The sequence below is a fragment of the Phacochoerus africanus genome, chromosome 8 (genome assembly GCF_016906955.1).
Source record: "Phacochoerus africanus isolate WHEZ1 chromosome 8, ROS_Pafr_v1, whole genome shotgun sequence".
NCBI classification, from domain to species: Eukaryota; Metazoa; Chordata; class Mammalia; order Artiodactyla; family Suidae; genus Phacochoerus; species Phacochoerus africanus.
The window spans coordinates 163,455,503-163,468,464 of record NC_062551.1 but is presented as its reverse complement, the minus strand read 5'-3'; the positions used below and the strand labels follow the sequence as shown (position 1 = coordinate 163,468,464).

Below are 12,962 nucleotides of genomic sequence, written 5' to 3'. Positions count from 1 at the left end.
CCCTCATAGAAAGTCCAGAAATAGAAGTGAAGTCACCTAAGGGAGTTTAGCACACGAGAAATCTGGCCTCTAAAATTGGTGCTGGAAATGATTAACTCTTCAATACATGGAGGTGGGGTCACTGGTTGGCCACATGTGGAAAAAGGATAAAAGATTGGTTCACACCTTGCGCCGTATACCAGGATAAATTCCAAATGGATCAGAGACTTTAGAGTAAAGTAATGCCACAAATATGCTGGAAGTAAACATGAGTGAATCCTTTTATAAGCTTGCAATGATGAAGCTCTTTTGAATTTTGACTCAACATAGAGAAGACAGGCGTTCCCATCGTGACTCAGTGTTAACACACTGGACCAGGATCCATGAGGACGTGGGTTTGATCCCTGGCCTTGCTCAGTGGGTTAAGGATCTGGTGTTGCTGTGAGCTGTGGTGTAGGCTGCATATGTGGCTCAAATCCTCTGTGGCTGTGGCTATGGCGTGTGTAGACCAGCGGCTACAGCTCTGATTCGACCCCTAGTCCAGGAACTTCTATATGCCGTGGATGTGGCTGTAAAAAGACCAAAAAAAAGAGAAGACATTAAAGAAAAAAAAAATAGAAAAATTAAACTGCATTAAGGAAATCTTTATGGCAAAATGCAAACAGGATCAAAAGATAACTGAATGGGAAATACTAGTTGGTATTCATATTTTATCAAGAGGCTCATGTTCCCAACTTATAAGGTGCTCCTAGAAACCTATGAGAAAGAGCTAAATGCTCAGTAGAAAAATAGGCAAAGCTATGAACAAGTGGGTCACAGAAAAAGTTCTGCCTTGCTCATAGTAATAGAAAAAAAACGACACCAAGTTATCATTTTTTTAACCTGTCAGAGTGATGAATAAACCGGAGTTTGAAAACATGCCTTGTTGGCAAGGCCAAAAAGCAGTGCTCGGAGGGGCAAATTGGTACTGTTCTCATGGAAGCCGATCTGGCAAAAACCTCCTCCTTTTTTTTTTTTTTTTTTTTTTGGTCTTTTGTCTTTATAGGGCTGTACCTGCGGCATATGGAGGTTCCCAGGCTAGGGGTCTAATTGGAGCTGTAGCCCCTGGCCTTCACCAGAGCCACAGCAACACAGGATCCGAGCCGCATCTGCAACCTACACCACAGCTCATGGCAATGCCAGATCCTTAACCCACTGAGCGAGCCCAGGGATCAAACCCACAACCTTGTGTTTCCTAGTCGGATTTGTCAATCACTGAGCCATGACAGGAACTCCACAAAAACCTACTCCTATTACAAATGTACATATTCTCTGTATTAGAGTTCTCCAGAGAAGCAGAACAAAGTACAATCTGCTCTCTGCAAGCTGCAGGAGCAGGAAAGCCAGTGCTATAATTCAGCTTGACTCCAAAGGCCTGAGAACCAGGGGAGTTGGTGGTGGAACCCCCAGTCTGAGGCTGAAGGCCTGTGCACCAGGGAGCTACTGGTTTAAGTCTCAGTGTCTAAAGGCCCAAGAACCAGGAGCTCCAAAGTCCAAGGACAGGAAAAAATGGACATCTCAGCTCAGGAAGAGGGAGATGGGACTGGCCCTTCCTTCACCTTTTCGTTCCGTTCGGGCCCTCGATGGGTTAGGGGCTGCCCACTTGCAGTGAGCATCTGAGCTCCATCTTCTTCCCTCAGCCTTGGGAATCAAATGCTCAGCTCCTGTGTCCCAGAAACACGTTGACACATCACCCAGAAATAGTGCGTTGCCAGCTCTCTGGGCATCCCGTAGCCCCGTTAAGTCGACACAGAAAATTAATCATCACATTCTCTGATCTAGAAAATTCCATTTCTAAGAATCTTCTCTAAAAATAAATTTGTGCAGAAAGGAAATGACATGTGCAGAGCTCCGTGTGATAGAAGATTGGAGGCGACTCAAATGTCTATCACTAGGCGAATGGTTTTTAAAGACAATGGCACAGGCAGTTCCCCTTCGTGGCTCAGCGGTTAATGAACCCGACTCGGATCCATGAGGATGCGGGTATGATCCCTGGCCTCGCTCAGTGGGTTAAGGATCCGGCATTGCCATGAGCTGCGGTGGAGGTCACAGAAGCGGCTCAGATCCTACGGTTGCCGTGGCTGTGGTGTAGGCCGGCAACCACAGCTCTGATTTGACCCCTAACCTGGTAACTCCCATACGCCTTGGGTGCGGCCCTAAAAAACAAAAACAAACAAACAAACAAAAAAAGATGGAAGGAAGAATACATATTTCCATTTGAGTAAATATACTTTAAAAGGACTGTCTATCTGTTTGAAAGTGGGATGGGGTAGATGTGGGAGGGAAATTTTTTATTTGACGCCTTTTTATTTTGCTCTGTATCAATGTATTACCTATGCAAATATTTAAATACTTTAATGCAATTTAAAACCTCCTAAGAGGAGTTTCTGTTGTGGCACAAGGGAAACGAATCCGACTAGGAACCATGAGGTTGCAGGTTTGATCCCTGGCCTCGCTCAGTGGATTAAAGATCCGGTATTGCCATGAGCTGGGGTGTAGTTCGAAGATATGGTCTGGATCCTGCGTTGCTGTGGCTGTGGTGTAGGCCGGCAGCTGTAGCTCCGATTTGACCCCTAGCCTGGGAACCTCCATATGCCACAGGTGTGGCCTTAAAAAGCAAAACAAAACAAAACAAAACAAAACACCCCAAAATAAAACAAAACTTATAAGTGAAAAAATGTAGTCGTTGGCATAGGCTTAGACCACAGAGCAATGGATCAGAATAGAGAAACTAGAAACAGACCCCTACTCATATGGAGACTTTGACATGGTAGAGAAAAATGAACAACAGCAGAAAAATAATGGACATTTCTGTCAACTGTGTTGGTAAAATTGTTATCTACAGAGAAAGAGTGAAATTAGACTGGCTACTCTCACTCTGCACAAAAAGTAATTTTAGAAGCAATATGGAAATTTATGGCAAATAAAACTTGACACTTTTAGAAGAAAAGAGGATAATATCTTTGCGGCCTCAGGGTGTAAAAGGGTTTCTTAAACAATTCACAAAACACCACAAACAAGGATGGAAAAAGATGGATAGACTTGACTACATTAAAGTTTAAGTGCATCAAGACTCTATAAACAGAATAAAAAGAGTAATCACAGACTGGGAAAGGATACTTGCAATACGTACAACCAAAAAAGAGCTTTGAATCCAGAATGTATAAAAAGACCTCCAAATCAATTAGATAATGCAAAGGACCCTACAGAAAAGCAAAATATGTGAAGAGTCAGCTCACAGAAAAGACAACCTGAATGGCTGATACATATTTGAAATGGCGCTCAAATGCACTGCTAAGCGGTAAAAAGCAAACCGAAGTCCTCCCGTGAATATGCTATGTACACATTAGACTTGCCAACATGTGAAAGCGTGATGATTTCAAGTGCTGAAGACACCGCAGAGCAATGGGAGTGCTCACAACATGCAGATGAACGTATAAATGTCTACAACGGCTTTGCAGGCAAGCTGGCAATATCTGATAAAGACGCACACACACTCCGTATAAACATACCGTTCTCACACAGGAGGCTTGGCCAGGAATATTTCTCGCAGCGTTGTTCGAAAGAGTGAGAAACAATTGGAGGCCACGTCAACGTTTATCAAGAGCAGAACTGATGACTTGTGCTGTAATTTTACACTGGAAGGCATTAACTCAAGGATAAGACCCATCACCATGGTGAGGAGCTGCGTAGCTGTTAATTCCCTCCAAATTTATCTATAAAGTCAATGCAGTACCAAACAAAATTTCCTTCTCCCCTCACCTACCCTATTCTCTGAGGATGACGCTTGGTGATTTCTCAGTTCCATGAGTCTGTGAAGCTCGGGGCTGTGTCCCACACAGAACAGTCACAGATTAAGCGGCATCACTTAGGAAGGCTCAATCTGCCACCCCACCATATGCTCTCTTGAACTGTGACTTTGTTGGGGGCTTCTAAGAGGTCAGGTACCATGAATGTTAACAGAATAAACAGTAAACCTCTTATGTGTTGGGGATGTGTGTGTGTGTGTGTGTGTGTGTGTGTGTGTTTGTGTGTGTGTTTACAGTTTACAAAAGGAGAAAGCAGGATCTAGAGGGAAGGGTCTCACCCATTGTGCACAGCAGGTCAGTGGCTGAGCCAAGACTCGAACCTGGGGTTGGGCTGAGAAGGAGGAGGGAAGTGGTAAAAGGAACCTGCCGAGGAGAAAGGCAGGAAGGGAGAGGCGGAGAGAGGAGGGAGGCTCCATCTGCCTTGACTCCTCTTCCGGGAGCTGCCTTGTCAGTCTTCATGGAGCTGTTCCCTTCCCCAGCCCAGGGGCGTCCTTGGGCCATCTGGGCACACCTGACGCTTCTCCGCATTCTCACGGGAAACCACGAGCTCCTGAATGTTCCCAGGACCATGTCGGCCGCCTTGGCATTTCAAGCAGGAGGATCCCGGGAGTGTGGCGAGGGGCGGGCACTGGGGCCTTTCCCAGGCTTCACCTGTTCCTGCAGAGTGGGCACTTTGGCGGGGAGGGGCGGGGGTCCCCAAGCCAGGGGTGGTCACCAAGGATGCCAAGGCCCAAGGGCGGGCTCTCTGCCTCACTGTGGCAGGCACCCCATGTCCGCTTCACCTGCCCATCCCTTAGGCACAGCCACTCCAGAAGGTGGAGGGCAGCAGTGGGGAGAAGGCTGAAGACTCCCCTGTGGGAAACATCACGTCCGTGTTGGGGGAACAGAATGGCTGAGGTTGAGTGGACACATGGGTTCTCACGGAGCTGAGGACAGCCTGTCACCGGGGAAGCAGGGCATAGACCAGCAAGTATGAGTGGGCATTGGTTTCCCTTCTGAGTTCTGGATTCTGTGGTGGCACAAGGCGGGCATTGCTCATTCCAGGTTGCGGCAGAGGAACGCGAGGCTCTGAGAGGTGAAGCAGCTCGGGAAGGAAACAGAGTGGGAGTTTGGGGCCGATGGTGACAGAGTCAAGACTGGAACCTAGAGACAGCTGTTTGCCAAAGAAGCTCTTTTGGCTAAAAAGCCCTGATGCCTCCTGCTGAAATCGCATGCAAGTGAAAGGCATTAGAATTATTGTCTGAATCTTTTTCTTTGATGGGCAGAATTCGGGCAAGAAGCCTGGGTCACAGAGACCATGATGGAATCCCGCAGCCAAACCCTTGAGATTGCACGAGAAGGCGTCTGGAGAAGCCGCCTGGTCCAGGTCCCAGCGTTAGGCTGTCTCAGGACACGGGCTCCCCTGGTTTGGTCTCCAAGTTCTTCCTCCAGGCTGCGAATGCTCGAGGCCACGAGCTCTCAGGATAATCACGTCCTGACCCCTGTGCCTGAGGGTCTCCAGCCCACCCATCATCGCCCTTGGGGTGGGGCCCTTTTCCTGTGGGTGCCTGCTGACCCCGGCCTCAGGCAGGGACACTGGCCATCCCACCCTGAACCCTCTTGTGAGGGCAGAAATGGCAGAATGGCAGCCGGGGCCAGACCAGCCGGCTCAGGTGGAAGGGATCGGGCTCCGGGGAGCCGAGTCGGGTCTGTTAAAAGTCGTCTCTAGCCCGTGACTTTCGCATCTGTGTTTCTGCCTCTGGTGCCACATGGATATGTGCGTTCCTGTGCGCATGCGTGTGTCTGGCACGTGGGTGTGGTGGATGCATGTGTTTTCACGGTGGGTGTATATATGTGATTTTTGCCTCTTTCTTCCTCCTCCTCTTGCATTAATTCACTAGATCGTGCAATCCGATAGGGTCCCCCTGTGGACCCCCACACTTCTGGGACAGAGTCTGACCTCTGCAGCGTGTGCTGGCCCCTCCCACCTTGGCCCTGGGGGCTCCTGGCCTCTTCTCTTGCCATTCCCAGGCACAGCCCCTGCTGCCTCTTTCCCACAGGCTTGTCATTCTCCCGGTACACCTTGCTCTATGCCTCTGCACAAACCGTCCCTCTGCTTGGAGTGTCCTTTCCTCATCCCATGTCTGGCCAAAATTGTCAAGGGCCCCTTCCTCCAAGAAGCCTTCCTTGACCTGGCAGGGTGGGCGGGCTGTGTGACCCTCTGCCATGCGAATGTCCCACACGCGCCATGTCCCTGTCCCGCCATCATTACCTATTTCTGTGTCTGTGATCCTCCCCCTAGGCTGTGACCTCATCGTAGGGCCGGCGTCTAATCCATCCGTGCATTTCTAGGGTTCCTCCCGGGGCCGGGCATAGTGTAGGTGTCGAGTGAGTGAGGAACGAATGAGGGACACAAAGTCGGGGTCACGAGGGCTGGCCCTGGGCTCCTGCTGCCTGGGTTGGAATCCCAGTTACTGCGTGTGACTGTGGGCACGTTCATGATCTTCCTGTGCCTTAGTTTCTTATCTGTAAAATGGGGCTAAATAGGAATGTCTACTTCTTGGGGCTGTTATGAAGGCTTAATGAGCCAATATAGCAAAAGCACTTAAAATGGTGCATGGAGAGTTCCCGTCGTGGCTCAGTGCAAAGGAATCTGACTAGCATCTATGAAGATGCCATTTCGCTCTCTGGCCTCACTCCGTGGGTTAAGGATCTGGCAATGCCATGAGCTGCAGTGTAGGCACAGACACGGCTCAGATCTGGCATTGCTGTGGCTGTGGTGTAGACCAACGGCTACAGCTCTGATTTGAACCCTAGCCTGGGAACCTCCAAATGCCGTGAGTGTGGCCCTAAAAAAACTTGGTGCACGGTGCATGGTTCAGTGGCACAGTAAATATTAGTCGTAGCTATTATTGTTGTAACTAAATGATTTTTTCCTTTATTCAACCATCACTCATTTATTTCCCATAAAATATTTCAGCTAGTGCCTTCCCTGTGTTAGGCATTGGCCACAGAGTCGCAGATATAAATCAGACAGCTTTAGTTCTCAATATGGGGGGATCAGGGGAGGCAAACACACACACTGGTAATTACACCCCTTGCGGGGGATGCCCAGTGCTCAGAGGGGCACGGCTCAGGGACAGCCGATAAGACCCTCTCCTCTCAGAGCTCACAGAGGACTCAGTGGCCCCAGGGAGAAACACCATGTTAATGAGACCTGAGCCTGGGAGCCACTGCTCAGCGCTCACGGACAGCCGGGCCCCCAAATCCAGGATCTTTGATATCTCATTGACTAATGCTGCATTTCATTGAACAGAAGCTTCCTGTTAAATCGAAACAGATGAGGTTTTAAAAATAATTCTAATTGATTCCATCCCTAGAGTTCAAATCGGTAGCTCTCGGACCTCGCCAAGATCAGCGTCGCGTGCATGCGTGTGCATGGGTACAGCTGAGGGCTGTATGGACAGATGGTCAGAGTGGCACCTTTCAAACACCTGTCACAGTGCGAGGCATCTTCCCTACAGGATTTCATCTGGATCTCACACCACCAGAAGTAGGGCCACTGTTAGCATCATTTTAAAATAAAGAGACAGAGTTCCTGTGCGGCTCAGTGGGTTAAGAACCCAACATAGTTCCCTGAGGATGTGGGTTCGATCCCTGGCCTTACTCAGTGGGTTAAGGATCCGGCGCTGTCACAAGCTGCAGTGTGGGTTGCAGATGCAGCTTGGAGCCAGTGTTGCTGTGGGTGTAGAAATCTTGGAGCCCTGGCCTGGGAACTTCCTGGGCTGCAGGTGCGGCCCTGAAAAGAAACAATGCAATAAAGACACTGGCGCTCAGAGAGCTCAAGACACTTGTCCACGGTTATAAGTGGGAGAGTCAGGGCTTGATCTTGGCCCTTTCTGTTTTCATAGCAACACACCGGGAAAGATTCTGAGAGGAGCAACAAAGTGAGAGTCACTGGGCTTGTTCGACGGGGAAGGGATCCGAGTGAGAATTAAGAACAGTCACGATAGATGCCATCTGGTGACCTCATCCGCCACCTGCCAGGCACTGTCATTGGAGACGTACAGACTTTCATCCTCACACCCTTTCAGTGTTATTTGTCCCCTTTCCAGATAAGGAAATCGAGGTTCAGAAGGATTAACCGAACTCCTCCCAAGTCACGTCATAAGTCAATGACTCGCCGGCCTTCATTTCTTTGTGGGAGATGTCAGGTACGTGATGTGCCCACGTATGTGTGGCACAGAGTAGGAAGTGTGCCGTCCCTTCAGAATACTGCACCGAGTCCTCACCCTGTGAGGTGTGAGCTGCTGCATCCCCCCTCCCATCCGGCCCGTCAACGCCCGCCGTGGCCTGGCCCTGCTGCTGGGGCTGGAACACCTGACTGCAGGAAGCTGGAGCAGAGAAGAAGCCGGGCGACATGCCTGAATGGCCAGGTGCTGTGTCAGAAGCAGACAACGAGTCCAGACTTAAGACACTGGGACAGCTGTACCTGTACCCCTGTGGCCTTGGGGAGATGAGACAGTCACACAGGAAACACCTGGAAACAGACCCGAGAGACGATGCAGCCCAGAGATGGAGTGTGCAGCCAGAGCCCCCTGGGGTAGGGAGACAGTGAACTGAGCCAGACGTTCACGTCCAAGCTGCGGGGCCATCGCTGTGGGATTTCCAGGTTCACACGGCCACAGCAGAGCCTATCAGCTCCCCCACGTGCCCGCTGCCCCTTCTGCGCTTGGGAAGGGCCGCCACTCCTCTGCCTCCTGGTCCTGACCAGGTGCTGCAAAGGCAGAGAGGGTGCCATAGCCATATGCGTTTCCCTGGCGTGGGGTCCGATGCTGGATGTGGGGCTGGGCTGCAGAGGAGGGCTGGATGAGGGTGGATGAGGGGTGAGACAGCAGGCCCTGAGGGGCAGGGGGTAGCTGGAGCACGGCGCCCAGGGGAGGCTGTGGGTGTCTCTGTGGACGTGGCCAGGGGAAGGAGCCCACCCTGGGCCCTGACCTGCCTGGGGGTCCTCACAAATGGCTTGAGGACTCCCTGAGGGGTGTGGGAGGCTGCACGCCTGGTTACCCCTAATCCCCGGGCCTGGATCTGAAACGCAGGGGACAGGAGGGGTTGGCCATTCACGTGGGGAAGCTGTAAATGGGAAAGATAAACGTTGGAAAATTAGGCACTGACCCGTGGACTCGCCACTGGGACAAGGAAATCTGAGCTGAGCCTATGGAAAAACTATAACCAGAGCCGGCTGCGCTGCACCGTCCCGGAAAAGCGGATGGGGGCAGCCATAAAACCTGACCCCTTTGAGTCAGCCAGCCAGGCCCCGCACTATTTTTAGACGCCAGTATTATTTTAAAGCATTCTTCCTTTAAATGCACCCTTTGCCCCCAAGTGCAGTGTCATCTGGGCAAGTGGCCTAACTTCCTGGGCCACCTCTCCATCCCGGGACTGCGGCTCTCTCTCTCTCTCCTGCCCTGTCCCCAAGCCGGGTCTGCTTGGCGTAGAGAGAGAGAGAGAGAGAGAGAGAGAGAGAGAGAGAGAGAGAGAGAGAGAGAGCAATTTGCGTAGGACACCCTAGAACTGGGAGATTTTGATTCCCACCGCCACTCTTACCCTGCACTGGAAGCAGAAGGATCGGGAAGAGCATCCCTCGCGGTGAGAGGTTACTTGATCAAGGCTTCTATGAAAGGGGGATTCGGGGTGGGAGGGGAGCCGTTTCTCCAGCCTCATCTTAATCTCCCTTCCCACGGCCTTGTCACTGTCCCCTGACATCCTGTCTCTGGGTGGGACCTTGTCTAGAATGCTCTCCCCTTTCCTCCTGCCCCCACACCCCTTCAGCCAGGCACCCAGTGCTTCCTCTCCTTTGGGCCACACACTGGGAGATCAGTGCTGGGCTGTGGGGCTCAGCCTGGGGATGCCGAGTGCTTCCTGCAGACGGTAGTGCCTAAGGGGATCCCGAGAAGGGGGGCTGGGACTCCCGGGGGGGGCCAAGGGAGTGGGTATTCCAGGCTGCGGGGTGGGTACTCTAGGCCACAGGGGCAGTGTGGGCAAGGCTGCAGAGGGGCGCATGACTGCGATGAAATGAATGGAAGTGTTTTGGTGTTTCAGGCTCGCGGAGGGCGAGGCGAGGTGCGGATGAAGGATGCTGGAGAGCTGCTTTAGGACCAGCCTGGAGAACCTGCACTTCTTCTTCCTGAGGGCGATGGGGAGCCATGGAAGGTTTCCAGGTGTGTTGGGAGGTGACGTCTGACGGGCCACCCTCTCCTGCTCTAGGCGCCAATCTCGCCAGGAGCCGTGAGCACTTTTTCTCTGGGTATTTCACAGCCAGTCCAGGGCCCAGCATGGACGTTGGTTCATTTCCGTCCCCGACTGGCCTCCAGATGCTGGTCCTCATCCCCAGGCTGCATGTCGTCCAGGGTGGAACTAGTCCTTAAAAGGTCACCTAGTCCAAGTCCCTCTTCCGTAGATGGAGAAACCGAGATCCAGGCGGGGTCAGGACGAGGCCTGGGTCTCCTCTGCCCACCCCGTGCCCTTCCTCTCAGAGCCGGAGCCTTCTGGCCGTGCTGGCAGGGGAGGGAGGTGGGGGCTGTGCCTGGGGGCTGTGTGGGCTGTGACGCTTCTTGGGATTTGGTTGATCTCTCCAGAGACCCCTTCCCAGGCCATCTCCTCCCATCCGTTTTAAGGGCAAGTTGCTTGTAAAACAGTCAAAATGAAGTCATTTATAGCAGAGGAGTTTGGAGCAGATTATAAAAACGTGTGGCTGGGGTTGGGTGGGTAGGGAAATCATTTTTCTTTTTCCATTTCTTTTGACTTTCTCTTTTAAGAGCTGAACTAGCATCATCTGGAGCCCTGTAAAGTCCTGAGAAACGAAGGCAGCAAAGGGCCTGATTGTGGAAAAACCACAGGGAGTGGGCATCACGGAGGCAGGCACATCTGGAAAAGGCTGGACAGGATGGGCATCCACGGAGGAGGAGGCTGGGAGCCCTAAGCCTGGAAGGCTGGGTCTGCGGTCGCAGAAGCATCTCTGAGCCGTTCCTTGGGAAGGAAGAGGACAATACGTGGAAGAAATCAAGGAGAGAAGCGCCAGTGGCAGAGGTTCCACATGAAACCAGAGCTGGGGAATGAGCAAGCCCCGCGGGGCAGGGGCAGGCGGGGATGAAGGCAGTGTGGGGCAGGGAGTGCCCGGGCGGGACATCGGAAGACTGGTCCAGCCCCTGCTGCAAGCTCTGCAGGACTGTGGGCATCTCCGGCCCTCAGGGTCCTCACTCCCCAAAGCAGAGGCTGCTCCCAGACCTGCCCCGAGGGCAAGGAAAGTGGAAGGAGATTGTGGGGTGTGTAGCATCCTGCTAAGTTCTCCTGAAGAAAGGGAAGCATTCTGAGCATCGCGGTTAATGTTCCCAAGGGACAAGCAAGCTTGGTCCTGGAGGAACCTCTGCAGGGAGGGAGCTGGGCCTGAGTCCCCGCCCACAGCTCTGAGCAGGCACCTTGCTCCGAGGTCCTGTCCTGCAGATTCACAGTCCCGGCTGGTTACTGATCTAGCCACGTGGGAATACACAGAAGTCCCACCCTCGTAGCACTTCTCATGCCCCATCTCCACCCATCCACCAGCTCACCGGGTCCTTGCCCCCTGCCTAGGAAACAGGCTGGCAGAGACCTGCTATAGCTTCCGAGGGCGACTTATCTCAAGCCATGCGGCTGCTAAGTGGATAAGGCAGGTCTGGACCCCTGACTTCAAAGGCCAGCCTTCGGGCCGCGGGGCCTGTTTGTTGCCTAACAAATGAAGGTGACCTGCAGCCACAGACCGTGCTGGCATCACTCACAGCCCAGGCTAACATTTCTTCTCACCTGCTCTGTGCCAGCTGTTCTTCTAAGCGCCAAACAAAGCATTGTGTTCAGTTCTCACATCAACACTATGAAGTAGGTGCTGTTATCATCTCCTGTTTTATGGGGAAACAGAGGCACAGAGAGGGTAGGTAACTTGCCTGGTGTCACAAAGCCAGGAAGTGGCAGAGCCGGGATGTGACCCCAGGCAGTCTGGCTCCAGACTCCGTGTTCTCAAATACTAACCATGCGCAGGCTCCTTGGGGGACAGGTGTGTGCTGATTACCTTCTTCTTTCCTGAGATCATCCCTTGGCAGGGAGGCTGGAAAGCCCTGGACCTGTGGTGGGAAAGGCAGCAGCAGGGTTCTGGCTTGAGGCTTGTGTCTCTGGGTACTGTTGGATTTCATGTGTCACCGGTAGTTGACAAGAGCAGGGCGCCCCCCAGTCTCCTAGGCTCCCCAGCTAACTAAGAGGCACCATCATCCACCTGTCTTGAGGGCCAGGATCCTGGGAACCCTTGACCCCTGGCCCCTTGCTCTCTTCCCCTACAGCCCACGCCTCTGCAGGTGGAGCCAGTGCTGCACCAGGAACCGCTTGACTCTGTCCCCTCTCTCTCTGCCGCCCTCTGCCACCCTCGTGGATTAATACCTTCCAGAAGGTCTCCCTGTGTCCCTCTCCTCCCTCCCATCCATCCTCTGCACAGCTGCTGGAGGGATTTCCTTAAAATGCACATCGAATCACATCACTATACAGCTTAAAGACTCTTCACTGTAATTAAATAAAACCCAGATTTGAAGCTCCTGCATGACCGAGCCCCTGTCAACCTCTCCAGCATCATCTGTGCCGCTTGACCCCTCGGTCACCACCCCCAGAGAGACTGGTTCAGTTCCTGCACCACACGATGGGATTTTCCTCCCCAGGGCCTTTGCACATGCTGTTGCCCCTGCCTAGACCCGTTGTCTCTCATCCTTCCCGAGGTTAACACCTTCTCATAAATATCACCTCCTCAGAGCTGTCTTCTCCGGTCCCTCTCTTGTTGATTTCCTTCATATCACTTGTTATGACTTGGAATTATCTGTTGTGTGTCTGTGTTTCATCTTTCCTCTGGGACATAAACTCTGCAGGGAGAAGGATGGTGTCTTTCTGGTTCCTGTTTGTATCCCTGGCACCTAGCCTTGACTGGCACGTGGCCAAGAGATGCCATAAATACTGTTGGATGAGTGCATGAATAAAATCTAAACAACCCAGGGCAGTCTATGGATGCTAAGGCGGATTGTAGATGCTTCTGCTCTCCCAGCCCACCCCCTGCTCAGAGAGCCCCTCTGCTGTGGCTACATGATT

At 52.3% G+C, this 12,962-nt stretch overlaps 1 long non-coding RNA gene across 1 annotated transcript; it reads left to right on the top strand.

Annotated features, from left to right (window-relative positions):
• The first annotated feature begins 9,367 nt into the window (after positions 1 to 9,367).
• Positions 9,368 to 12,695, top strand: LOC125133925 (uncharacterized). The gene is made up of 3 exons (XR_007136529.1): positions 9,368 to 9,455; positions 9,909 to 10,027; positions 10,625 to 12,695. It is a non-coding gene; the product is annotated as an uncharacterized LOC125133925 (long non-coding RNA).
• Positions 12,696 to 12,962: the final 267 nt, after the last annotated feature.